Below are 12,623 nucleotides of genomic sequence, written 5' to 3' on the forward strand. Positions count from 1 at the left end.
CCCAGGGTGAGGGGGGTTTCCCAGCAGACAATGGATCATTTAGTAAATAGACACCCTGATGCCTTGCTATTCAACAACAGAACAATATACAGATTAACATGCAAATCACTTCCTCTCAGTCAACAGTATATATACCTCACTCTCTTCCGTGCCAGCATTCTCTGAAGATGCCAGCCACAGCTGCTGGCAAAATGTCAGGGTGGGGGGGAGGACTCTTCTAAAACACAGCTTTCTATCCCCCTCCAAAAAACCAAACAAAACTGCTTTACAAAGTTGTCACTTTGTGAATTCAGCTGTTTTTGCTAACAGGTACCGGTGTGTTTAAACAAGAATATTTTTATTTATCCTAATCACACCTCATAATTTCTGTTTGCTTCCAAAGACAGTGAAAAGAAGACATTCCCCACAATTTCTATTTCCCTGGCAGCGTGCTTTTGCCTTTCAGTGTGATTTCATGTAATCATGATTACTAGTAACATCAATCTACTTGTAATTTTCTTCCATAGATATGAATGGTGCCTCTTCATACCAAAACATTAGCTACTGTCATTGGGACCTCTTTTTTGTCTTGCTTTAGACCACAATCCCAATTGGCCAAGATGGCCAAGGACCAAATGAGCTGAGAGAGGACCACCTGAAATTTGTACTGAATCTGAACACTCCCATCTAGACGATTTGCTTTTTTAAAAAACTACTCATACACATGGTATACTCATATTCAGGCTAGTTGAAGGGCCACATCTTCCTATGTGTGCTTGCCTGAGCTTTAAGATCTGTAAGGGAGACATTTTCTTTATCCTACCACCTTCACAGATGTGGTTAGTGGGAACACAGAAGAAAGCCTCTCTGTGGCTGCTCCTATACTTTAGAACTTGCTTCTCTAAGAAAGTTAGGATGGCTTTTCCTTTGTTTCCTTTTGACACCTGGCTAAAATCTTTCATTTACGGCAAGCCTTTGAAATTGATTTTTAACAAGAAAATAACTTTTTATGGTTCTGTGCTGTTTTTTAATCTTTCTTTTAACATAAGATTTGAAATGGTTTCAATTCTGTTCTTGTTCAATACTGTTTTCATCTTAATGTTATATTTTTAACCATGTGTTTTTATTGCATTTTCTACTTTTTTATAAACTGCATTGAGTGTCCATCTTTAAAAAAGGTGGAAGATTAATAAAGAGATGGATGGATGGATGGATGGATGGATGGATGGATGGTATTCTGGCCCACTCTTGTTCTGGCATTATGACTATATTCCTGGGCTGGAAGAAACTTAGATTGAACATAATTCAGCTCCTCTTTTCTCATATTTTTTTTTTGAAAGCTCATTTTAGTAGAGGATTGATCTCTCTGTGGATCTTTGAGTTTAGTGAGCAGAGTAATCTGGCTAATCCTAAACCCCAGTAGCTGGCTATCTCTGATTTAGAACTGCATCATTAGTGACATAAATAGAGATCTTCCAGATTGTTGCTGCTGTTGAGAAAAGGGACACACAAACCTAGCTTGTTTAAACCTCTCACTTGCTTTTTTTCAGTTACTTGATCAGACATTAAGCATAAGGTAGAAATCTAAATTATTTAGAAATCTACATAATTTTAAATCAGACAATGAAGGCCCAGTACACACAGGCGCTTTGTGGTGTGGTGGCATCGATATTAGGATCCGCACGCTCCTGAACCCTAATATGTACAGGCGCCGGCACCATTCATACGGGGCTGCCATGATGCTGCTGCTGCTGTACAGCAACCAGACATCATTGGTAGGAAGTGGTGCCATGGTGGCACCCCTTCCTGCTTCCAGCGACGTGAAAAAGAAGCTTCTCTAGATGGCTTTTTTTTGCAGCACGTCTGTGCTGCAGCATGGGGATGCATGAACCCTTCCGTCTGTACTGCTCCACAGACATTGAAATAGTTCAAGATTTTCCATACTTGGCTCAGTTATTAATCAGAGATGAGATGGCTGTAAACAAATAAAGCGTGCCATGCACAGGTGGCACCATACTAGGGTTAAGGGTCCACGCGGCAACTGCACTGTCCCTAACCCTAGTATGGCATGGCACCATAACAATGGCAGCACCCCATGTATACGGGCACTGCCATTGTGACATGACGGATGCATGTGTCTGTGATGTCACGAGTGCACCATTGGCATACTCGCGACGTTCACCCTGTGGGGCAAAAAGAACCTGCTTTTCACGGGTTTATTTTCTACTGCAGGGAAGTTGTGTCGTTTTGTGGCTGTGGCTTCCCTGCAGAGGAAAAACAGGGGCCAGCAGGCCTCCCTTTTTGGGAGGTCTGTACCGGTCCTAAGAAAAAGACTTTGACTTGGCAGGGCAGCTAGGATGGCTTTTCCTTTGGAGCAGCTAGACAAGATTGCAAAGTGTAAAAATATATCACTAAATCCTAAAGAGAGGATGGTCCACACAATAGTATTCCCCATTTCTACATATGGTTGTGAAAGGCAAGCAGTAAAAAAAAAAAAAAAAAAACAAACAACGCTGATAGGAAGAAAATAAACTCATTTGACATATGGTGATGGAAAAGAGTTTTGTGAATACTGTGGATGGCTAAAAAAAGACCAATAAATGTGTCCTAGATCAAATCCGGCCTGTTCCTAGAAGCTAGGATGACTAAACTGAGGTTGTGGTGCTTTGGCCATATTGTGAGACTAAAAGACTCACTGGAAAAGATAGTAAGGCTTGATAAAGTTGGGGGCAACAAGAAAAGAGTTGAGAGCAATAGGAAAAGAGGAAGACTATATAATAGATGGATAGATTGAATCAGAGAAGACACAACCATGAATCTGCAAGAGCTGAGCAGGATGGTTGAGGATAGGGTAACTTGGAGGTCTCTCATTCATAGAGTCACTATAGGTCGACTTGAAGGCAGTTAACAACAAGAGGCTATGCCAGAATCACAAAAAGTCAACACAGGTTTCAGAGAAAGAAGTCATGCCAGACAAATCTTATCTCGTTCTTTGATAAAATTACCAGCTTGGTAGATGAAGGGAATGCTGTTGATATAGTATATCTTGATTTCAGTAAGGCCTTTGACAAAGTTCACCATGAGCCTGTACCCACTTGCGATTTACAACACTTTAAAATACACCGGTATCAGTTAAATCGATTCAAAATAACCCTGGTCTTATCCCGCGTTCCGAATCGCTTTTTTTTCTTTGTTCTCATTTACCAATTGATTCGCTTTAAGTGATCCGCTTTCGTTCCTATTCAAATAAAACGGTGTATATATAAATTGGTTTTAGCCTTATTTCGTTCCCACTCACCATTTTGGGGCTGTCAATCAAAGCAACGTCATCATAACGTCACTTTTAAATTTCGTGGTTTGTTATAGAAGAACCAATGAGGAGGCGCTTAAAGTGCCTATGAGTCCTGCAATTATTCGTGGGGAAGGATGGTTGAGGGAGAGAAAACTGCCCAAAGCACTTTTGCTGCCTTGGAAAAAAGACCCCAGGCTGGGGGAGGCTTCTGCCAAAGCGAATTTGGTGAGCCCAAGCTGTTTCCAGAGAAACTATGGGGATGGGTTTTGCAGGACAGCATCCTCTCTTGATGTCTCCCAAGACAGCCAGGGAGAAATCCCTTCAGAGAGCCCAGAGATCAATGAAGGAGGCTGCTGGCAAAGCGAATTTGGGGAGCCCAAGCTGTTTCCAGAGAAACTATGGGGATGGGTTTTGCAGGACAGCATCCTCTCTTGATGTCTCCCAAGACAGCCAGGGAGAATCCCTTCAGAGAGCCCAGAGATCAATGGGAGAGGCTTCTGGCAAAGCAAATTTGGGGAGCCCAAGCTGTTTCCAGAGAAACTATGGGGATGGGTTTTGCAGGACAGCATCCCCTCTTCATGTCTCCCAAGACAGCCAGGGAGAATCCCTTCAGAGAGCCCAGAGATCAATGAAGGAAGCTGCTGGAAAAGCAGGGAGGGAGCACTCTTCCCAAAGATTCTCTTTCCAGGGTTGGAGGAGAAGGCAGATTCCGTTTGAGAAAGAGAGGGAGAAAGGCTCTATCCCCCCCTCCCCCATTGATCAGAGCCCTTCCCTGCCTGGGCGAGATCAGATGCCTCCTCGCGAGGAGGCTTCCCTTCCCTGCCTGGGCGAGATCAGATGCCTCCTCGCGAGGAGGCTTCCCTTCCCTGCCTGGGCGAGATCAGTGCCCAAGCGGGCAGGGAATGCCTCTTCGAGAGGAGGCTTCCCTTCCTGCCTCTCCTCCGTTAGAAATGGGCTCTCCCCACACAGAGGGGAGGTTGCAATCCTCCGGGGGAAGCCTTGTAGTCCTTTGGCAGATGCAGGCGCTTGAGCAGCCGGGATTTCAGGCGCTTAAAGCGCTGAAGAGATTAAGCGCCTGTAAACCATTAAAATAAAAAATAAAAAATAATCCTTATCTCTTATTGAAAGACCACAGCGGACAAAGGGGTGAGGGTAGCAAAAATGGTGACAGCCACGACGGATGGGGACAGAAAGGGCAACTCCCCCAAGGCCAGCCCCATCAAACTCCGCTCCTCCCATCCAGCTAACCCGATTTCAAAGGCTGTCGTTCCTATTTAAATGCTCCGGTTCCTATCCCGATTCAAGGGAAAAATGTAGGTTCGACCCTTCTATTTTTTTAACCCGCGTTAAATGACGAAAACACGAATCAAATTTATAAACCGCTGTACGATTCGATTTCTAGTGGGGATGATTGCGGGTTGCTCTAGAACTGTTCTAGATTTAATTCGGTTTCTAATAGGAACGATGTACCTTGGATTCGATTTGTAACACGGAGTATAAGCAAGTGAGAACACCCCCCATGACATTCTTGCAAACAAGCTTGTAAAATGTGGGCTAGACAAAGTAACTGTTATATGGATTTGTAACTGGTTGACCGGCCGAACCCAAAGGGTGCTCCACAATGGGCTTTGTCCTGGGGGCAGTGTTATTCAACATCTTTATCAATGACTTGGATGACAGAATTGGGGGCATATTTATCAAATTTGCAGATGACACCAAATTAGGAGGAATAGCTAATACTCCAGAGGACAGGATCAAAATTCAAAATGACCTGAACAGACTAGAAAGCTGGGCCACAGCTAACAAAATGAACTTCAACAGGGAGAAATGTAAGGTACTGCACTTAAGGCGGAAAAATGAAGTGCACAGATATAGGATGGGGGACACCTGGCTTAAGGAGACAACATGTGAAAGGGATCTAGGAGTCCAAGCAGACCACAAGTTGAACATGAGTCAACTGTGCGATGTGGCAGCTAACAAGGCCAATGCGATTTTATATTGCATCAATAGAAGTATAGTGTCTAGATCAAGGGAAATAATAGTGCCACTCTATTCTGTTCTGGTCAGGCCCCACCTGGAATATTGTGTCCAGTTCTGGGCGCCACAATTCAAAAAAGGGACATTGAGAAACTGGAGCATGTCCAAAGGAGGGCGACTAAAATGGTGAAGGGTCTGGAAACCATGCCCTATGAGGACCGACTTAGGGAGCTGGGGATGTTTTGCCTGGAGAAAAGAAGGTTAAGAGGTGATATGATAGCCCTGTTTAAATATTTGAAGGGATGTCATATTGAGGAGGGAGCAAGCTTGTTTTTTACTGCTCTAGAGACTAGGACCTGGAGCAATGGATGCAAGCTACAGGAAAAGAGATTCCACCTCAACATTAGGAAGAAGTTCCTGACAGTAAGGGCTGTCCGAAAGTGGAACAAACTCCCTCGGAGTGTAGTAGAATCTCCCTCCTTGGAGGTCTTTAAACAGAGTCTGGATGGCCATCTGTTGGGGATGCTTTGATTGAGATTTCTTGCATGGCAGGGGGTTGGACTAGATGGCCCTTGTGGTCTCTTCCAACTCTACGATTCTATGAGTCTATGATTCAATGATTCTAAGAAATCCTCCTAATGTTGAAGAAATTAAAGTAGTGGTTAACAAATCTTCTTGTTCACTGAGGCGCATTACAGATGAACCCATGAGGTGCCGTCATTACGCGCGAGGGGCAGCGCTTCCTGACGCACCTTGCCCCTCGCGCATAATGACTACTTCAAAATGGGGCGGCCGTTCCACACGGCTGCCGCCATTTTGACATAGCGGACGCTCTGCGTCCGCATGTCGTGCAGCAGAAGTGATGCCGCCAGTGCGCAACTAGCGCCTCACGGCGTCTCTTCTGGGGCTGAGGAAGGAGCGTGATTTTCACACTCCTTCTTTGCTGCATCTGGGAACCACGCGGTTTGGATGCTGCGGTTCCCGGACGCAGCAATCAGCAGTGGTGCGAAACTGCCCCTTCTGGGCTGTCTGTAACACGCCTGAATTAGTTTTCTCCAGCTTTAGATACTACCCTCTTTCCCTGAACCAAATGTTGGGACAGTATTATCATCATGAGAAGGAAAAGACAATCACCAGAAAAGACAATGATGTTAAGAAAGTTAGAGGGCAATAGAAAGAGAGGAAGGCCACATGTCAGATTTTTGCCCTTAATCAAAAGGTCCATAAGGCTGAGAGTGAAGGATCTGAGCAGAGTAGTGGAGTACAGGGTTTTGGAGATGTCTCATCCCCAGGGTCACCATCGGTTGAAGCCAACAACAAAACCAAATTTGTAGTTTGTTGTGGCACCAGAGCTCTTTGACAGAGAAGGCTAAATATCTCACAAAACTTAAGTTCCTAGAATTCCATAGCATTGAGCCATGGCAGTTAAAGTGGTGTCAGCTTGGCTTATTTCTGCTGTGTGGATAGCAGCCATTGTCTTATAATATACATTTCTTTTTTTCTTTATCTTTTGTATATTCAATTGCAAGCCTATTTTAGAAAAGCTGTCGAAGAAATGGAAATAATATTCACCATCACCATCATCATCCTTTTCACCAACATTCTGATTGTTGTCACAACTTTCTAAAATTCATAAATTATAAATGAGATTGAAAAAATAGATTTTTAGAAGTCAAATGTAGAACAGAGTAATCTATTTTATCCCTGTACATTCTCCCTGGAAGCATATTTATATTTCAATATATACTAATATTGAATTGCTTTTATAACAAGGAGAAAGGCAACCTACATACCACTCTGGACTGAAAGGTCAGCATCAGTAATAAAAGTGGTATACTATAGTCATTTATAGCAGAATTAGAATGCAGTGAAACCTATTGAAAGCAAAATAAAAGTCCCTGTTTTATTCCATATTTGGCAAAACTTTAGATATTAAACATTGCTCATTTTGAGGTACTGGAACTGCACAATTCACATAAAGCAGTCCACTTTCTGTTTGTTATGTTACAATTTCAATTTATGGAGGCCAGGTATATGTTTTGCTTAAAACTTTTGGTATTATTCCTCCTTTCTTCTGAAACATGATTCCATTTTAGGAACTCTGGAAAAGGTTTTCTTCATCCTTTCTCTCCCCCCCTCCCAGTACAATGGCTTTAAAATAACAAACCCAGAAGAGATTTTAAATAGCTATAAATATTTTTCTGGGATCTTTGGGGATCTCTGTGGAATAAATTTTTTGCATATCAAAAACATATTCCAATCAGCATCTGCTTGTGTTGCATTTTGCTAGTGGATAGGCAACTGAATGAGTTGGTGGGTGGGGTAGTTAAGGTCCTACAAGAGAGTATAAGGCATAAGTGTTGCTCCAGGAATGGCTTGGGATTTGGCTACTAAGTAAATAGCAGGGTTCAATTATATAATATCAGTTATAATATAATATAATATAATATAATATAATATAATATAAATAATGTATAATATATAATAACAGTTCAATATAAAAAAAAATGGAAGAGGGAGTATGGAGATTTTAAGGACAAGAATGTAACATTGTACAGAGGAAGAATGATAACATTTCCCCCCAAAAGAACTATGCCACACCATTAAATTCCCTTCAATCACCAAATTTTTAGCACTGCTGTAAATTCATTATGCACTGCAAGAAATACTATTGTTCCAGAATAATCAGTCATATCTGCACTCTATCTATCTTCCTATTTGTGATATGAACTGCAGTTAAGATTGACTCATTTTACAATATTTACTCTGACTATTTTTTTGTTTATTGGATAAATTAAAACCTTCAATAAAGAGGTAGATGGCAGAAGCAGTAGACAAAGAAGAATGAGGAGACTGTCACTAAGTAGGAGCTTGTGGCTTGAAGTATTTATTTTGTGATCCATCATGCAGAAAACTGATAGGACATCTGATTTTGACATATGTACCTTGCCATCTGATGAAGGTTATTGTGATTGTTCTGCTATCTGTGTGTTGTCCTGCTGTTCTATTTCACTAAATTTGAAAAGGATGGTAACCCATATAGGAGTCACAGGGACCATACAAACTTCCCCCTACTCCCCAGGTCCATTTCTCTCTCTCTCTCTCTGTGTGTGTGTGTGTGTGCGTGTGTGTGTGAGTGAGTGAGCATGATGGATAAAGAGAACAGATGGCATTTTATATATTTAATCATTAAAATAGAAGATTTCAGAGATTGAACATAGGCTGCCTGGCTCCTGTATGGAAAAGATCTACCACTGATCTTTGCAAACCACTTCTTGCTTGCGAGTGGGGGTACAGAAAGGAAGCAATGGCGGGTTACAGACGGGCAGGGGAAGATGTCTTGAAGGTGTCTTCCCCTGAATACGGAGCCTCCAGACCGCCCGCCCAAGGGGCGTGGCTAAGGTGGATGGGGCTTCCACACTGGGGGTAGTGAAGACGCCTCACCTGGGACCGTTTCTTACCGCAGCTTCCATACCGCCGCCTCGCAGGACGCTGCAAAGAGAGAGGCAGCTTCCGCACGGGCGTCCAAAAACACGGCTTTTTTTTCTTTTGCCGGCTGGCGGATGCGCAGCTGCGCAGCTGCGGCGGTCAGCACTGGCGGCAGAAAGCGTATGTGCACATTTAAAGCGCCCAGACCCCTTTAAACTTTTTCCCCTGCCCTACCCAAGAACAAAGGTGGCCTCATGCCAGCTGGTGATCAGCTGGTGTTGGCATCCTTGTCCGCTTGCACATTGCCAGTGTCACCAGCATCATGGATGCCTCCTCTCCTTTGGTCCTCGCGCTCTTGCTGAATCTGCAATGCACAGCCACAGCTGTCGCTGCTGCCACCGCTGTCCCCCTGCCATCCCCCATCACCTCCCTTGTACATATGTAAATATTTAAAGTTTTAGTGTTTTTTTATTGTTAGGTGAAAATGGTGCAGGAATGTGTGTAGGGGTTCACTTCAAATTCTAAACTTTCCACAATTCTAGCAGCGCATGCGTACATGTTGCTCTAGGGTTAGGGTTACAAGCATTAAAATAGAGTGCAGCTGTGCTGCAGCTTCCACATCTGCATGGCATCTGACACTCTAATTAGAGCCTCGGTGCAAACTGCGCACGTTCCAGGACCCCGACTCATTATGCGATGCAGCTGACTCGGAGCCTTTAAATGGGCAACTTAAATTAGCGCCGTAACAATTCTGGCGTACCGGTGCAGCAGCTTACAGACGGAGATGCGCAGCTGCGCAGTATATAGAAAAGAAGCGGAAAAAAGCGGCACCTTTTTAATGCCGCTTCTTCCCGCTTGGGGTGTGCAGGCGGCGTGTTCATGGCGGCATTCAGGTAAGGGCCATCTAAAGGCTATACCTTCATGACGTCATGAGCACACCCCTTTTTGCCCGTCTGTAACCCGCCAATAATTCATTTGTACAGAAGAAAGGTTTTGCATATTCTCAGAGACACAAAACATTTCTGAGAATATGTATCTCTTCCTTCATTGCTGTATTTTTCAGTGGCTCAGTGCCCTGTAACTGAATTAAATCACTCCTTACACATTTTTAACAAGCAGAACATTAGAAGAGTGAGTAAAGTTTGTGTGTAACTGGGGGTAGATGGAAGAAAGAGACAGATGAGGGACAAACTGAACTGAAGAGACTGTAAGATCAGACTGTATGCTCTGGAACAGCCTATCCTGACAGTTGCCAGATATGTTGAACTCACAATTCCTAGGCAATCGTATTATGAGTTTCGTAGTCTGTGTGAGGGGGAAAAAACAAGGAGGAAGGTGATTTTAAAAGTCAAAATGATCCTTTCTGGAGATGCACATAACAAAATGTGTTCTTCTATGGTCAACAGAACATTCTCCAAACCTACTCACTATAAATTCTATGGTCTGGCTGAACACTAACATTTTAAGCAATAAGCTAATTCATGATAATTGAACTAATTAAACAATTTAAATTATTTGTTACTACTGTTAACGGTTGTCAAGTCTTCTTTTTCTTATGGTGACTCTAAATCCTCCCTGATTTTCCTCAGTACTCATTCCAAGTCTTTGATATTTTGGCTAGTAGTGTGCTGTCATTTGCATATCCTAAATTCTTGATGTTCCTTCTTCCTGTTTTCACACCTCCTACCTCCTAATACTGCTTTATATATGATATGCTTAGCATACAAGTTAAACAGAAAGAGTGAAAAATGCAGCTGTGTCTGATTTCTTGCCAGTTGGAAACCATTCCATTTCTTTGTATTCTGTCCTCATAGTAGCCTCTTGTTCTTGCGGGTTAAACATCAGGACAAACAAATGTTGTGGTACACAGTTATTAGTGTAGGGAATTAATGTTCCAATTTCTAATGTTTAACTTTATTGAAATAATTTTCAAGCCTCATGTTCCAAACTCTGCACACACCAAACATGAGACTGGTGTTTTCACTGCAAAAGACTTAACTAAACTGTCCCTTTGGAAGTTGTGAGACACATTATGCAGCAGAAGGCTCATTAATGAAGCAATGAGTCTATTCTGCCACAAATGGTCCCTGTTCCTGTTTGTCCATGTAATTTCAATTCAGCACCATTCATCAAGCCTACTTCTTACCAGTTAGGTCTTATTGCTCTGCAGGGATGAATGGATGACTGCATTTGAGTCTGCATTCACTAGCTGCATTTCAACGATGCACAGAATATTTCATATTTATGTTGCATGCCCTGGCAGAAATGCATCAATTTGGTTTGTGTGGGTGTGGGATGGCTTCACTGAACTCAATGGCCACAAAATTAGGTCTCCCAGAAATAGTTACATAAATAGAAGCCATTTCCTTTTTCATTATCAGCATGGGACTCCAGCTCTTCAGATAATTAATAGAAGATGGCAGTTAAATCTGAGTGATGTGGAAGCCCGAGAGATTGATGAATAATGAATGCAAGCATTTTCACTCATGTTAGTAGATAATATCTTTGTCTGCTGCCTCTTGCTAGATTACAGCATGACAGGTTCATTTGTGAATGAAGGCTGCACTGTATTTTAGGATTAGTGTGGGGACCAATGTGATGTGTTTGAGCATTGGACTATGTCTCTGGAGATCAGGATTCAAAACCCCACTTGGCCATGGAAGCCCACTGAGTGACCTTGGGCAAGTCACAAGGCCTTTCAGCCTCAGAGAGGCTGATTATAGGGTGACTTGGACTTGTCTCATTTGTAGGGTTACCATAAATCAAAACTGACATAATGGCAGCTAACCACAAACCACTACATCTTACCAATGCCATCCATACCAGCTTGGAAGCTCTTTGATATTTTCTTTTTTTGGAGGAGTTTTCAGCAGGGTCAGGGAAAGTGCAGTCCATAGACTGCACAAGACTTCCCTATTGGAGGGGGGGGGGGTGCGGCAGCAGAAGTACTGTGCTTCGTTGCTTCCCAGTCTACCTTAATATACTTATGCTAAAAATATACAGCCTGTTCCTCCTTCAGTTAATTAAAAAATTAAAGGCTATTTTGGTGTACCAGTAAAAATGAGTAAAAATGGAACCCCAAGATTCAAAGGTTCCCCGGCCCTGGCTAAGTGTTCCCCATCCAAGGACCTCTCATACTTTGCAGGAACAACTGATCACATCCATAAAAAGGTGGAGTGCTTTGAGTTTAGCAATCAAGTATCTGCATTATCTATTTCAAACCAACTTCAGGGCAGGATATGAGGCTGAGACTGGTATGGCCACCTTAGTGGATTATTTTTGCCTGAGCATTGACAGGAGGCGTGTGTCCCTGCTGGTGCTTGAGAATCGCTCAGAGGAATTTGATACCACCAATCATAGTAGCCTCCTAAAACATCTGGGAGATTTGAGCTTCTGTGGTTCCAGTTGTATCTCTTGGACAGGTTCCAGATGATGGTGCTTGATGATAGCTGCTCCTCAAAAAATAAATTATTATATGACATACCACAAGGTGCCATCCTATCCCCAATGCTGTTCATCATCAACAGTTGCCCATCTATTATGCATAGATCTGAACTTAGGTGTTAAGCTTTACCTCTTCACATACATTCATGTTCATCAATACATAAATAAGAGTTTACCAGACATGTTTCTTCTGTTTCCTTTTAACAAATCTTACATATGTTCGATTGCTGGTAACATCTTCCCACAATACTGCCCATGGTTTCCACTCAGATACCCATTTACTTATAAACTTATGATTTAGTATATATGTTAATTTTTCCATTTCTCTCATATCTTGAACTTTATGTACCAAGTCCTCTATGAGTGGAGGTTCCTTCATTTCCTATTTGTTTTGCAATTAGAATCCTAGGTGCTGTAACCAAGTATATCACCCTCCAATGTTTCCTTTCTTCCTATTTTCCTATAATAGATGTTATATTAAATAAAGATAATTCAGATGAAA

The sequence above is a fragment of the Sceloporus occidentalis genome, unplaced genomic scaffold (assembly GCF_023333645.1).
Source record: "Sceloporus occidentalis isolate IW3139 unplaced genomic scaffold, rSceOcc1.0.p SCAF_4, whole genome shotgun sequence".
Lineage (NCBI taxonomy): Eukaryota > Metazoa > Chordata > Lepidosauria > Squamata > Phrynosomatidae > Sceloporus > Sceloporus occidentalis.